Consider the following 16,207-nt stretch of genomic DNA (forward strand, 5'->3'; position numbering starts at 1 on the left):
ACACAGCCCAGCTAGCTGTACTGAAAGGTGAAAGGACTTTTGGTGAGAAAGTACTTATTCAAAGTACTTTTAAAATAAATTATTTTAGATGTCTTCAAATTGCTGCAGGGAGTAGAAGGGAGAATGAGGAAAAACCTGGGAACACTGAAGACACTTGAGTTCAACACCTGTTAAATGCTCCACTGTTTTGTTAACTTTGTGAATCTGTTGTAAAATTAACAGGATCTTAAATACACATCGTAAAGACTGAGAACCCCTTATTCAGTCTCTGTTTAATCTTCCACAACACTTTTTGTTTAAATCTGTGAGTGACTCACCGCAGTGGCTTTAGCCAAGCTTAGCACAGACAGACTTTGTGTGTGCCGACACAAATACTGATGAGTCTATTCCCCCTGTTGGCTTGTAAGATTCCCACTATCACTATCCAAAGCCTTTTTGAGGAGAGATTATTTTTGCATAGGCCTCTGCCAAAGTATCTCATATTCTGGTGAGGGGAATAGTCAGAGACAAGAGACTCTATATATTCATTTACATTTATGACCTAATATAGCAGATTTTTTTTTGCATTAGTTCAAATGAAATATTAGTCCTGTGAATTATGCTTTTATAGGCCCCTGCATAATGCTCTTTTATTTATAGCTAAAAAGGTCTCTAGGCAGTACCTTTTATATAAAATAATTTATGTTGCAACAACATTCTCAAAAGAAGAATCTACTCACATGTCATTGCTTATTGTTTCACACAGTTAGGAGACTCCAGTAGCCAGAGAAAAAGATTCATTAGCTTTGACCACCTGAATTAAAATCTTAAATCCTCTTTCACATGAGAATCCTCTTCCTTTTGCAAATTTCCAGCACATGAATCTTAAATCCTCTTTCACATGAGAATCCTCTTCCTTTTGCAAATTTCCAGCACATGACTAGCTTAAAAATACTTACTGTATAGTATGTTGTGCACTGTAGCTGCCCTTTCATTCCTGCAGTAATTAGACAGCTCTCTTGTTCAATATGTAGGTCTTCTGCTTAAAAATCAGGCAGGATGTGATTATCCCTTAAGCACAGAAGGTCCATCCTAGGGGACCATTACTGTGCTAAAAATGATTTAAAGTTTTAAAGAAAGGGTTCTACCCCAGCCCATTTTTCTGAGATAGATTATTTTCTTCTGATGACATGGTTTTTAGCCATATCAATTTTACTTCTGGCCTGCTCAAATGCCACTGAGGGAGGCTGTGGAAAAGCACTCCTTGGGGCCAAGTACGATCTTCCCTTTTTGCACTGCCCCTGAGCTTAGATTAGTGTAAATGATGCTTACACCATACCTGAGGATTCTGGTGGCCTATTGTTAAGTGCACCAGCAGTGGTGAAGCATAACAGGGTTTAGTTGTACTTGAAGTTTTGCAGCAGTTCAGCGGAGTGCTCTGAAACACTCTTGTATATTTAAAGGACTAAGAGCCAAATGGTTCTAATTCCTGGCTCTTGGGCCTTTAAATATGCAAGAGTGTTTCATATATGACACACACTCTACTGAGGCACCATGGGAAGGTGTATACCGTTTAGTATTAGGATAGGGTTGAATTAACAAAATTTGACATCAAAATTGAGGTAGGAAAGAGTTGGCTATACTAGAATATCATCCTAAGAGCTTTTATGTTAATTTTTATGTAAACCCTGTACATCCTTTAGTGGATTTCTACTGCAGTGAAATATACCTGAACTGTGTCTGATAACAGACTACTTCTAGCTCAAGGTCTGCCTCATGGTGAAAAGCATACTTGTGAAGCTTGTATTCAGGGAATGAATTTAAGTCAGGTGTTTTCCTGAAGAAACTTGGTGGTGACAGCTCTGATTTCAAGTTACACATTTCAGGACCTTTTCTTGGTATTTATGCAGGTAGACTAAGGCTTTCTTTGTCTGTAAGGAGACTACTATTGCCTATGGGTCCCATAACGGACCAATGGCTCTGAAGATTTTCCTGTGTTTAGATACAAGATTTCAAGTAAATAAATTCTGAATTGGTAAACCCCAGTTTCTGGTCCTCCATCTTTTTAAAGAAGGCATTTGTTTCTCAAGCTTCACATAGCACTATGGTAATTTTGTCTGTATTTACAAAGTCTCTTTTTTTATCCAAGCCACTTCAGTTAAACTTTAATTTTTTTAGTTAAAAACCTTACCTTTTGGTTTCACAACCAACTTAGACTGACCTAATACTTTTGTGCAGACAGCTGGAAGACTCCAGGTGTAACAAGACGTGCACTTTACAATGTATAAAACAAATATATATTGCCACAATATTCTCAAAATACAAATCTACTCACATGCCATTGCCCATCCTGCATATTAAGACCTTTGAGTGTACAATGGCATGCACTAGGTCAGTCTAGACCTTAGGGCAGTAAATACGACTCATTTCTGTTCTGATTATATCATACTTTTCCCTGATATGAGACCTATTTCTACAGCAATCCAATTGACAAACTGATTAAAATTTGGGCATCACATGAATAAGCTTAAATACTACATAATGCAAAATACCTTACAAGAAATGACAGTAAGAGAAGAATCTAGAAAATCATGAGTTCCTCTGATTTGTTGTATTCTATAATACAGTATTGACTTTTAAAATGAAAGCTGAAAGATACTACTACATGGTGATAGAAATATTTCTTCCTTTCCCATTCTGGTATAAATCATCAAACACCAGGACATAACAATGATTTAGATGCCTTTCACTGCCAGCTACATTCAGTGATGGTAACAAATTAATGGTAAGTAACCCAGTTGCTTTCCTAGATGTTTTTGAAATAAATTGCCTTACAGATGCTTAAACACATCCATCTATGCATTTAGATAAACTTTTGATTAAAAGTTTCCACATTTAAGCATCCTTCAAGCGTCTGAGAAGGCTGGGAGAAGTTCATAAAACTGCTGCTAATGCTATAACCTGATATAAGCTTTGGGCTTCGGATCAGTCACGATGTCTCATCACAACAATGGGGCATAGAGAAAGAAGAAGAAAGTTGTTTCAAACACAGGTTGGGTTCACATAGTCTGAATGGCTACCAGATGGAGTTCTGAGCTGCCTGGAGATTCCACCTGGGGGTTTAGAGTTGCCCATGCACTCTCTAGCACGATGAATAGGCTCTCTGTGTCACTACTGCCCTGAGTGTGAAACCCAGCTGATCACATCTGGTGAGAGTCTTGAGATAGGCCTCTGGAGCAGACATCAGTAGGGAACCCAAGGGCAGAGGGAAAGGCTGACAGTTCTTTCTAAAATGTCCAGGAGTTCCTTAACTGTGTTTTACATGATTTACTGGTTCTCTGGGATTAGCTTCTGCAGCTAGAGACAGGAGGACAGTTTCAATAGCTGCATGGATTTTAGTGCTGTCCTATCAGCTGAGGCTGGGGAAAGCTTCAAAAACCCCTTCTCAGCCAGAGGTCAGGAGTTACAACAAAGGGAATATGAAATGAAAAAGATGACTGAAATCTAAATATTTAAGTTTCCATTAATCAGAATATATAATATAAATACAAAAGCACACCAGACTACTTATCTGTAATACAGGAAAATTTTAACAGTAGTTATCATGTTTTGGTTTTGGTGTATCAGGTTTAGCTGTTTACCATACAGCTAAAATTACAGCTGATTTTCTAATACTTGAAACATATGTTCTCAGAGTTGGCAAATAAATGTTTACCTGTAGTGAACTTAAAAATCTGGCATAAATTTATACATTAGTCTAAATACAATCTATAAAGCTTGCTTTCTGCAATTCACATATTAGTCATCTATTAGAGACAATGTATCTGAAAGCACTTGAAAAACGTAGAACTTAAAGATAATATTCACTCACAGCTTGTGTGTGTGAAACCACCTGTTCTAACAAGCTACTTCATTTAGAAATTAAATCTACTTGTGTATTATTGCACAATTAATAAACATTTAAACTATAATATTTTTTAGCTTGTAGTACTTTAAGCAGTGGGTTGTTTTGGTTTTATTAAGTATCACATTAGCTATTTGTTATTTGGCTTCTTAACACGTATCTTGTACATTTCCATTAGTGAAGTCAGGTCAAGAAGTCTATCTTGTACAGAGAAAAGCAGACAGTATAACCTGGAAAATTCTTAGGAAACTTTGAGAGATTGTTAAGAAAATATTGTCTCAGTGATGAGTTTTAATTTTCTTATGGTGAATATCAGTGCATGATTGAGCTGGACACTATATCCCTTGTCTTCTGGCCCAGTGGATTTCATGTACGTAAGCAAGACACAACTGGTCCCACACTAGGAAAGGAGAAATCTTATAGCACTATGTAATTGTGGCTACACAGATAGACTTGAGTGTCAAAAGTCTTGGGCCCAGTAGGACATGAGGCTTTCACGGTTTTGCTTGCCAGTGTGGAATTACTCCCATTTTGAGTGGCTGACAGGACACCACAGACCCCCCATAGGAAGCAAGAGGAAACAGCACTAGTTAATCCTTCATAGATTTTTTACTGTTTAATGAAAATGCTGAAGGATGTATCTGCATACTTTGCAGGCTGAGCTGCTTGTAAAATTCTCACCCGCATTATGTACAACTCCCAGAATACTGGCACTGGATTTATCTTGTAGCAGTTTTGCTTTGTCTGGAAAGCAGATATCATGGGAGGAGGCACATCTAAGTCATGCTTTTATGCCTTTATTAGCAACTATTAGGAAGAAACTAACCTGTTAAATGAAAACTTTAATTTTGACATGGTGCCAAGAAGAACTCTAAATATTAAGCTCTCATACAGTGGATTATGTAGTGAGTAGCACCACATGAACACTCAAGTTTTGTGCTCCTAGAAATGACATTCCTTGAACAAGATATAAAACTGGAATCCAGTGCATATGATTAAATGTAAGATGAATAGGGAAATACTGATATGGAGAACTGCATTCCATTGAGCTGACTGTCATTTCTCTTGTAGTTCTCCCACAGTTTTGCTCCGCACTGATAATCAGTAACTATGATTAAACCCAGAAGGAGCTGCCTTTAACATTGACTGTGAAGACAATTCATGTGTATGTACTAATTTATACTGGGTACTATTTGCACTGACTGTGAACACAGAAGTGTCTGACTCTTGTGGTATGTCAAACCCAAATGAAAAAAGAAAAAACTTAAATCATACAAAAGGCTGAGGTTTTCAATCTGATTTTTGAACTAAACCATTTAGATTTACTTCAGAAACTGATTCCATTTTCTGGACTCTTACTGGAATAATACCTGAACCCATAATCCTTACACGTGAAACAACTTTTGTTCTCTTTCAGCAATACCAGACTTCCACAGATTTCACTTCTTATTTGGTCTGTCCTTTATAATATGCCGTAAGGGAAAGCAATCTTCTAAACAAACAAGTTACTCCAGGTTGTACGTCAGATACTTTGATGTCAGATACTCCTACCAAGGAGGCACTTTCTCATTACATGGTTCTTGTGAGATACCACTTGACTCAAAAATGTTCAAATAAGGGAAAAAAAAATCCCTTTCAAGGATTGTTGTAGACTAGAATTCAGCTTTGAGATATGAAACAAAGCATGGTAGCAAATGCTGAAGCAGGAGTGAAAAGGCAGCCTGATCAGTGTCTCTGAAAAGCTTCTATTCCTTCACTGTTTTCTTTACAAAAACAGTTTTATTTCTGTTTTCCATTCATTTCACTCTTCTTGCGTCTGATGTTTTTTTAAGTGAAGCTAAATAAGAATATCGATGACACAAAGCTTTTTGTAAAAGTAAATGCTGTGCATTTATGCAAAACATTGTCTCTTTTCAACAAAGAGGTTTTATGTATTTTCCTTACCTGCTGCACTATGGGGAAGCAAACTTGCATTCACTTTGTGCAAACTGTAATCATCTGTACTCTTGTTTTACTGTACTCTGTGCCCAATGATGCAATTAGAGAAAATTTACACTTCCTGAAGAAATATTTTGTAGTTTAAAAAATACACATATATACTTCTGAATATTTTGCAGTCTGAGAGAGAGGAAAGTTACTCACTGGCTTGTCAGTTTAGGAGCTGATGGTTTCACTTGGTATTGCACTGGGCAGAACAAGACTGATTTGTTCTAGGATTTACAGAAATATGGCTACCCCACAAAGACTAAACACAAGCTCTGAGAAAAAATACTTAGACAACTGAAATTAATATGATGAATCGAATATATTTCTCTACTTTCTATCTCATACTATGAAATGGAAATGCTTGTTTTGCTGGGTGATGTTTATCCACTAAAAATATCAACTGACAGAAACTTTATAAAATATGGTATATTTGTATGAAGGTTGACAGTGAACTGAATAATTCAGTGATTAGTATCATGATGAGGGACAGAATGGCTTATTTCTACCCATAGGTGACATCATGCATTAATTTTGCAGAATTATTCAGGTCTTGAAATGAGGCAAGGGAACAATCCTGATGTCTCTCAAAGGACAAGGTATGGTAGCAGCTGGGAGAAAGACAACTGATAGAAATAGAACTTAAATGTTCACAAAATGTGTCAAGCACTGTAGGCTCTAAGCACTGTAGGCTCTAGTTAGTGAATCTAGAAGAAACATACAAATCCCCAGAATGAAAGTTCAAGATGGATGGAAGAAAGATGTGCAGTCAAACATAAGTGAGGAAGACAATGTGTCACTGCACTGCAATGAGTCCACTTCAGATCTTAATAAATAAGTGAAAATCTCTATAAATGACGAGCTTCCGCTATTTCCAGTTGTAGGTGATACTGATTTCTACAGACAACGATAAGCATAGATGTCATGCAGTCATCAAGGAGATGTGGTACCTTTTAGGCTATATCTAAACTGGAAACTTTTCTGCACAGCCGAGTTGGGCAGGTCCTGGGACCAATGCAGACCTCAGCACAAATTTGACAAGCTGTTCCAGCTGACAGCTAGAGTCACTTGGAAACACCTTTCCACAGAGCAGCATATCTGGACCACAGATCACCCCACCAACTCATCCGCTTCATCTTCATATGTAGAGACAGCACTGACTAATTCTGCTGTGGGACACTGACAGCCAGAATCCTATGAAGCAGACAAAGCAGGATTAGGAGGTAACTCAGTTATTGTAAGCACATGGGCATCAGAATATCAACATGGGGGAGCCTGAGTGGGTAAATACTACCTGGGGAGGTAAACTTATCTATTATTCCACATGTACAACTGAGCATTCCTACTCCCATAGCCAGGATGTATGGAAATGTCACCTAACGTGTTCAAAAGTTCAGTCTGCATCATTCATATGCTAACCTATTTGCTTTTGCTTGCTTTTATTAACTCATTTCTTTTAAAAATCACAAGTCAAAAAAGTAGCTTCACAGGCGAGAGCGACTATGAACTGCCTACTAACCAGAAAAAAACATTGAATTTACATGAGCAAGAATTCTGCAGGAACCCAGGTAACACCTGCAGGTTAACCTACTGGCTAGCTAAAGAAATGCAGAGCACAGCCGAGATGAAGTAGAGATGGAGGAGGTGTCTGACGTGTATAAGGCCTGGGCAGCAGAGCTCCCAACTTCTCAGTCTGTCCCACCTAAGCGTAACAACATGTGGCGACATGAGGAGCAGAAACAGAAGGGAAAAAAGGTGGGAAAAGAGTAAAAGAATAGAAATCACAGGGCTTCCTTTGCTGTGCATGAAGACTGATGAATGAGAGGGAAATAATTTTCTTCCTAATGGTCTGTAAAATATGAAAAGGTCTTGAATCTGAAACTGCATAGCTGCTGCTTATATAAGGGTATGTCTGTGTACATGGGGGTATATATACACATCTAGTTTTGGATTTGTAATGACAGGTTGTTTAGATAATGGTGAAAATTACAGTGTTAGGACCATATCTGGAAAAGGAATGATTTTTACATTTCTTTTGCAATCCTTGATATTTTTAGTTCAGAAATTTTTATGAAAATTGATTTCTTTTTATACATACAGAGACAGAGCACTGAAATGAGAAAACTTTATTCCTACTGAAATGAGAATCTTACAGTTAGCCATAGAATCACCGCTGCTACAAATACACACTATCACAAGAAGGGAATCTGGTCTGCTATGTAGCTCCCACTACTGCTCTCAGCCAAACACACAGAAACGTGTAATTTTAAGCCTATGCTTAACCCTTTCCTGAACTGAGGCCTAAAATATTCCTCATATCCTTTCCAGGATAGTACAATTATTGGATTAGATGCATGGAAAGTGAACAGCATAAGGGAGCATGCCTATTCTAAGGGAGAGATTCTTTCTTTTAGACTTTCTACACATGCTGTATTTTTCTCTGTCCATTCTTGCTTCATTGATATTAATCAAAGCTTGTGTATTCAAGACATTTATAATACTGAATTACATTACTCAGTGGCTCTAATTATGTTATTTCTTGAATTCTAAATGGACTCTCAGCGTTACTCATTTTACCAGGTCTAAATAAGAATATGATTCATCATTTACAGAAGGCAAATTACATAAGTTACATGGTTTCACAACTGAGCACACTGTCTGCATTGAAGCTACAAATAGGAATAGAAATGGAGAGGATTTTCTATCCTTAGTTTGAAATTAAACTTAGACTACTGTATCAATCATGTGAGCTCTGGCTGAAAGAAGAACAGAAAACATTCATCACATGTTTTAGATGTCCCAAACTAATAATAGCCCAGACTGGTTTTCAAAGAAAGATACAGCTGTGCTTCAGAAGGGTGTGAATCTCAAGCACAACTGCTGCAAATAAAAGCTTTGTTTCTTTTTTTTCAGTTGGATGCCTCATGAGGAACATTTACTCCATATGTAGTACATGTAATGGTTTTGCAATGCTAATGAAAAGTGTTAGCTACAGGCAGTTTGTACAGCATTAAAACTCCAGAACATTCAGCAGTACGCTGTGGCCTACAGATGTGACTCCAATAATAGAAAGTGAGCTCATCCTTAGTGTGGAAGATTATTCATTAGGGAGAGAATAATGTAAGTGATATGATCATTACATCACCTTTTCCAGTACATTATTCTCACTGCAGCTGACAGGGAAAACATTTCTCAGTTTTAAGTTACATTCTTTTCAAATTTTGCAGAGTCTACATAAAAGTGGCATTTGAAAGTATATGTACTTTAAGTTACATTTGATAACTAAAAGAAGAGCTAATGCTGCAGTGTTGAATTACTTATTCAGTATCTGTTTTCTTAAAAGTTACTCCGTAGTATTACATCCTACATCTACTAACAGTAGCTATTTTAAACAATATTTTGAATCTATATAACCACAGATTCACAGGCTTTTGATTGAAAGATAAGAACAATCTGATTAGTATAAAGAGGTGTTATTAAACTCAAAAGAAAATTGCTAGAAGTTACAAACTCAGGGAAATCTATATTCAGATTACAGCAATAACGTTTCAATGAGGGTAGAGTCAATGAAGAAATATGAAAAAAGACTTCTTGGCTTTTTCTGGGTTTTTGGTAACAAAGGTTTATATTCCTGTATTCAATGATGAGGAGAAAGCCACATTCATTATAATTAGGGTGGAATTTATCATGACAAAATGTATTTACAGATACTACAGCATAAGAGAGGGAATAATGTAAACCAACAGCAGAAGCCTTCCTAATTTTGAGACTGTGGCATTCATAATTTCTAAATTATGCATTTTTTGGTCTTACTTTCCCATATCAGACTGCTGTTCCACAATGTTCTCAGCACCTGCCATCAGAATGAGAATTATTACCAACAGTACATAAAAGCCTTTGCCTAGACTAGATTAGTACAGACAAAACACATTTGTATATCACGGCCTAGTTTTTCATACTAGGTTTCCACTAAATAAGGATGTTGTGAGGATGTGGAATGTTTATGTACAAATCTTGTGTAGCATTTTTAGAACTAAATTAATTTAGCCAAAAGAAATGCCAGTTTCAAAATGTAAACAGTAGTCCTATTTGTGTTGCAGACATTCTTTGGACAATTACTACAATAAAGTTTTTAAAATAAACCCATTTGCTCCATTTAGTGTATTTTTTTGACTACTGAGCTGTAGAACAGACTTTTCTTTCAGTTCTGCTGCTTTCACTGGCATACACCTCTTTGCATAATCACTTGCCACTGTCATTATTAAAAGAAACGTTGTTTGAATCATACAAGAGTACAACTGATCCAAGTATTTTAAAGTAATCATCACAGAATATTTATCCTGGTTTTGGCTTCTTTGCTATGGTGTCTACCTCATGCACTTGTCTTCACAAGGATATCCTGCTGTTGTGTGCACCAAGCTGGTTTATTACATGTGGTTCTACTTTTGCACTATATTGGTTTTCCTGCCTAAACGTTTACCAGACAGTGCAGTGTCAGTCACCATGCAGTGTAAATGTTACAACACCAATAGACAAGTATCTCAAATACAATTAAATGAAATTCTGGAAACCCGCTCATAAATACAAAATTTCTTTTCTTCTCATTCCTATGGTTCCAAGATGTAAATAGAATAGCAAATGTTTTCTCTTTTTTAAACTCTCACCATGTGTGAGAACTATGATTAATAAGTTGTCTTTAAATGTAAAGTTTTCCTGATCTAAAGCATGATGATGCTCTAAGACTCTACATTTCATGAATGTAGGTACACTTGCAGACCAGTAGTCTCAGAAAATGGTTTGCAGGGACCAAGCCAATTCAGTTAGTTGTGCAATAAAGACAGTCTGGTTTCCTCAACTAGATCAGGTTGCCTGAACCACATCCAGCCTGGCCTTGAATGTCTCCACGGATGTGGCATCTACCACCTCTCTGGGCAACCAGTTCCAGTATTTTACCACCCTGATTGTAAAGAATGTCTTCCTCACATCCAGCCTGAATCTCCTTTCTTGCAGTTTAAAACTATTGCCCCTCAACCTATTGCAACAGCCCCTGCTAAAAACTCTAAAGCTGGTAAACGTAACATATGAAATGTCATTGGTTAAAAAAAGATTGTTATGTATGGTGGCAGAAGCCTCTAGGTGCTAGTACTGTTATGTCATTTAGCAGTGTGGTGGCTGAGGGCTGGTATGGTATGGACAAATTTCTTTCAAATGAAGGGTTGTGCTTTGCCAGCTTACAAACTTGTGTGGGAAGACAAGGTAACTTAGAAAACTTTGTAGTGTAGATGAGGCCTGGGGAAATGGGGCTTTCTGGTTCCAAGGACACTTCTCACACTAACAAAGCTAGCTAAGTGCTTCCAGCTCCCTTTCCTCACTGATGATCATTTCCACACCTGTGCTTACACCCTGTTTGTTCTAATGTGATTCTCTGTGTAGCTGAATAACAAACCAGAACAGAGAGCTGATGCAACCTCAAAAGTGCTCCTCCTCCCCCCCCTTTTTTTTCTAGTTTTGAAGATATGCTGTTGAGAAGGAAACATCCACAGAACCAAGACCTGCAAAATGAGGGACCAGATCCTTAATAACACTGAAGCTAAAAAAAAAAAAGATACCTAATTAAATCTGGGAATCAAGCTTATATGACCTGTTTAGAATTGTGAGAATCCAATCTTGTGATTCTGCCAGGTTTCACCAGATTCTCAGATTCTGCCAGATTCTTCTCTAGCACCCTAAAACTCAGTTTATCTTTTTTCATTTAGTAAATGAATGACACTTTAATCTGTTGTTTTCTAGATGCTGAAGTTTCACAAATTTTATTTCAATATAATTTTAATATTTCACAAATTTAATTTCAATAGAGGTACTAAAATGTTGACTTAAGCCCTTGCTGAGGGATATGTAAATACAACAATATACCAAATATATTTGCATTAAACATCTAATTGAATTAACTGTCAACACAGCTTCTACACAGTCAGCTTGTCATGGCTGCCTTTGCATCCTGACTACCTCCATTTTTGATAGAGAGATTTAAAAGGTTTTCTCCCTTCCCCTAGGATTAAGGATGGTGAAGAGCACTAATTAGTCACCTGCTCCCATAGCACAGTGCTACCGCTTGTTTACCTTGCAAAGCCTGCTGCACCCCTGGGGAAAAGTCATAGTGTGGTGAGCTTTTTCCCTTTAACATTTCAAGTTCCTTCAAGAAAAGTTTATCAGTTTATGCAGTTTTTAGCATTACTAGGAGGAGAAAAAGTCCCCCTTGCTCACAGAGCTATCAGTAGAAGAAAAAATAAAGACTCTTTACTTTTCTCCTCCATTTAATTTCTCTTTTCCACCAAGCGATTCACACATTTGGTGTCAGCAGCAGCACTTCGCTCCTTATAGCACATAAAAAGGAGATATTGAATATAAAAGTAACACTTAGCAATCACAAAGCTCTACCCATGTTAGCATGATGCAGAATCCACTAAATAACCAATTAAAATACAATTAAAAAATCAGAAATAAATAAAAGAAACCTCTTCACAAATCCTTTAATGCCGTGATGCTTAAGTAGTTTTTATTGTCAAATTACGTATGTGAATGAAGCACTATTTAGGACTAGCAGCGGATGTAGTTATAATTTAAACTGTATTCTGATTCTTGTTTGCTATTTTTTCCTTACCATGACTAGGTAAGGATGGCAAAAAACTTTCTGCTTTGTTTGTCTTTTATAAGTTCTGACTCAGTGGCAGGCAAGTACTACTTACGGGCCTGATGTAAAGCCTAGTGAAGTCAACTGGAATGTTTCCAATGACTTCATTAGACTTTGGATTGGGTCTGAAGTGCAGCAATTTACTCAACTCTAGAGCATAAATTAGACACATAAAAACCAAATTATTTGTGTGTTGCTGGATTACTGACAGCAAAATGTATGATGTCAGAAAAATAATAGGCAGAGATAGCCTGCACAAGTTGGAAATTCTTAAAATATACCAAAGATAGGGGAAAGCTTTGGTAAGAATAGACAGTCTCAGTTCCACTGCCAATGGAGGAAAGTTGAGTAATTTGACAGACAATTATGTGATTAATCTAGTAGAAGATGCTATCTGTCTCACTCAGTCACCACTCTGCTGCCTCATCATTAGTCTAGTATATGCATGAGACGACAGTCTGCTATCACAGCAGAAAGAGCTCTTAATCCATAACAACCCATGGAAACCCTTTTGGAAATGTCAAGAATTCCAGTGGCCTAAACTCAGAGCAGAGGTGAACACTGTCAGCCAAACACATCAGCTCAGTTTGTTGCCCGAGTAAGGGTGACAGTGTTGAAGAGAACTGAATGTGAATGTTAACTTACACAATGAAAAATCAAGTAATACCCACCCAAATCATAACATTTTGGTTTAGAGAAAAAGCTCCCAAATATTGTTCTTCTGAAATTTCATACTATATGCCTTCATGAGTTAGGAGTCTTACAATGAGCTAGGTTCTGGTTTCAGTGAAAATTTACCTAAATTCCCCTTGTTTGAAAATCTCAAGATACCAACACCTTCCCCTAGCTGCCCCACAGAAACTAACAAAAATATTTGTTACAAAGTACTATTTGGTTGAACTAGCTCTTCTCAGGTGAGTATTTTATCTCAGCATACAATAGTCCAATCATTGAAGAGTAATTCTATTTTGGAAAAAGATTGATTATTTTGGAAAAGAATTCTTATTTTTGTTATGGAAGAGCCTATCCAAGCAAAAGGCATCATCCTGGAATATCTGATTATGCAACAGCTATGCCAATCCACTTCTAAAAATACGCAAAACCATAACATTCAAACATTGATTTCTCCCAGATTGGAAACATTTTTATCTTCTACAATTTTGTTCATGTTATTCTAGGTATACATAGGTGTATATATCTCCAGCTTCACCTTATTAGCACGTCAGGACGGATTTTTATGTAGAGAACTACTTACATAAAATAATTTGTATTTTAAGAATGTTAAAAGAAGTATAAATTGGGATTTAATGTGGGCAAAACACCTTTACAGCAGCAGGTAATATGACATTGTTAGCCACAGAACTTAAGGATGCACGTACTTTGTTTATAGAGATGATATGCAAAATAAAATCGCATGTTTAGAAATATATAAAGATACAAGTTGCACTCTAAAATAATACGGTGTGTATCTTAAGAATTTTTGTTTTATACTAATTCATATGCACAATTTTTTTAAACTGCAGCATTTACTGATTTAAGTAATGTTTTCGTACTAGACGACATCTCCATCTCCCAAAAGCAAACTGCACTGTGAGTAAGTTAAAAAAGACAAAAAGAAAAACTTTTAGCATGCATTTCTATTCAATTTTCTCCATATTTTGGCTTTGTTTTCACAAATTGTTTTCACAATTGAAACAGGAATGGACAGGGGAAACTGGACTGGCAAATGGAAAATAAGAGCCAAGGGTCTTTTTTATTATCATTATTAAACCAATAGACACAGTAACAAATACAGATAAGGTACTGAACAAAGAAGTCTTTCCCCACATCACACCTGTGCCTTAAAGTATGGCCATTTTTTACCACACTTTCTAATAACAGCTTCACCTCACAAATCTTTCCTCACTTACTGCCTAAAATTGTCATGGTCATCATAATACTATCCAGGCTGGAACAAAATTAAAAACAATGGGAAAGGGAGAAGAGTAAAGTAAGAAACACTTGGAAGAAAAAAAAATTGAGTAAGTGGAAATGTTTGTCTTTTAAAAATCACTATACAAGAAAAGATGCTTTCTGAGATAATGTTTTTCCCTTTCTTTTTTATACTGGCTACAGCAGAAACTGTCATCTTTTTCTTAAATAGCATCTATTTTCTGCTGTGCAGATCACAGATACTCACCTCACAGGTGCTGTGCGCTCTTGCTTTACTCTGGTAAAACATGGATTCAACTTTATGTATGTATGCTCCCCATGAATTAATGTCAACAGACAATAAACTATTTGATGCAAAAAGCTTTGCTTAAACATTATTAAAAATGATGTTGGTAGGATTCTCAGGCAGGATTTTTACAGACTTTTTTTCCGTAAGATGGGCAATTAGTAAGAAAAGTGACTTCCAGTTCTTAAAGTTGCATTTTGTATGGGAGTCAGTATGATTTACCAGCTATGTTAGTTTAAAAGACAAGGAGCCAGGTAACATTTTCAGGAAAACTGAGCCATTCACTGAATTACCTTGGGATAATCACTTAACTATTATGTTCTTTAGTGAAACCATGTGTAATACTGGGTCAAAATACAAGCCACCCCCCCCCCCCCCAAAAAAAAAACAACAACAAAACCAACTAATTGAGAAACAGATGCTTAAGTCTGGGTCAGTTTTCCAAAGTAAATAAATAACTAAAAAGAGCAAGACAAACATGGCATGAAAACAAGACAGTCCTTTAGCAACCTTTCTAAGTCAAATTGTGATGCAGCTGCACGGAAAGCCTTCTCAACTGCAATGTTTTGCATCACTGCCAGCATGTAACACATTTTGATGTCTACTCGATTATGAAATGTTCATTTTGAAATTAGAAGGCAAAATTCAGATTTCACTTACATAGCTATGACCTTACAGACTTTAGAAAAAACAGTGAAAATCCATGGAGTAGCATCCTGTGAAGTCCAAACACACACAGACAACGACACTCAAACAGAAGACAACACTTTAAGTAAAGGAAGCAGGCACTGGCAGCATTCAGTACTTCATGTTTTTTGTTGACACATATGCTTACTTTAAAGCACTGTTCATTTTTATGGTACTCCATCAAAGAGAAAACAGTTGTCATAGCCATTGTTCTAACCTGGACGCTAGCTCAGACTACCTTGTGGAAAACAGCTACACTACTGTCATATAAAGATGTACAGCAAATAGGAAATTAATCAGGCAGTGAAGGCACAAGAATAGAGATTAGGAACCCACCCAGGTTCCATTTCCAGATATGTCAGACACTTCCTGCATGATCATGTGCATATTGTCCAATTTTGATGTTCTAGTTTCCTCATCGACAAAATGGATCTAGCAGCACTTGTTCTGTGTTTTGAGATGAAAACAAGGCTTAAAAAGTCTGCAGTTAAGGAGGAATTGCACACTGCTAACTATAGCAGCAGTACTCAATTCCTTTTTGGTTAACGCATCATTCAGTTAATTTGGCATATAATTGAAAACATTCTGCAGTAAAGGCATACACACCTTAATTGCCCTTGTATCTCACCATCAGCTGAATCAATACTATGTTACACAGAATGCGCATTAATTTTGTACTTAAAAACGTGCAGAAGCCCTGTGTCTTACAGAAATGCAACACAGCATGTGGAAAATCTATAATTTC

This window comes from Pezoporus flaviventris, unplaced genomic scaffold (genome assembly GCF_033815535.1).
Source record: "Pezoporus flaviventris isolate CSIRO_AGI_PZ_B2104156 unplaced genomic scaffold, CSIRO_AGI_Pfla_v1 ptg000002l, whole genome shotgun sequence".
In the NCBI taxonomy this organism is placed as follows: Eukaryota; Metazoa; Chordata; class Aves; order Psittaciformes; family Psittacidae; genus Pezoporus; species Pezoporus flaviventris.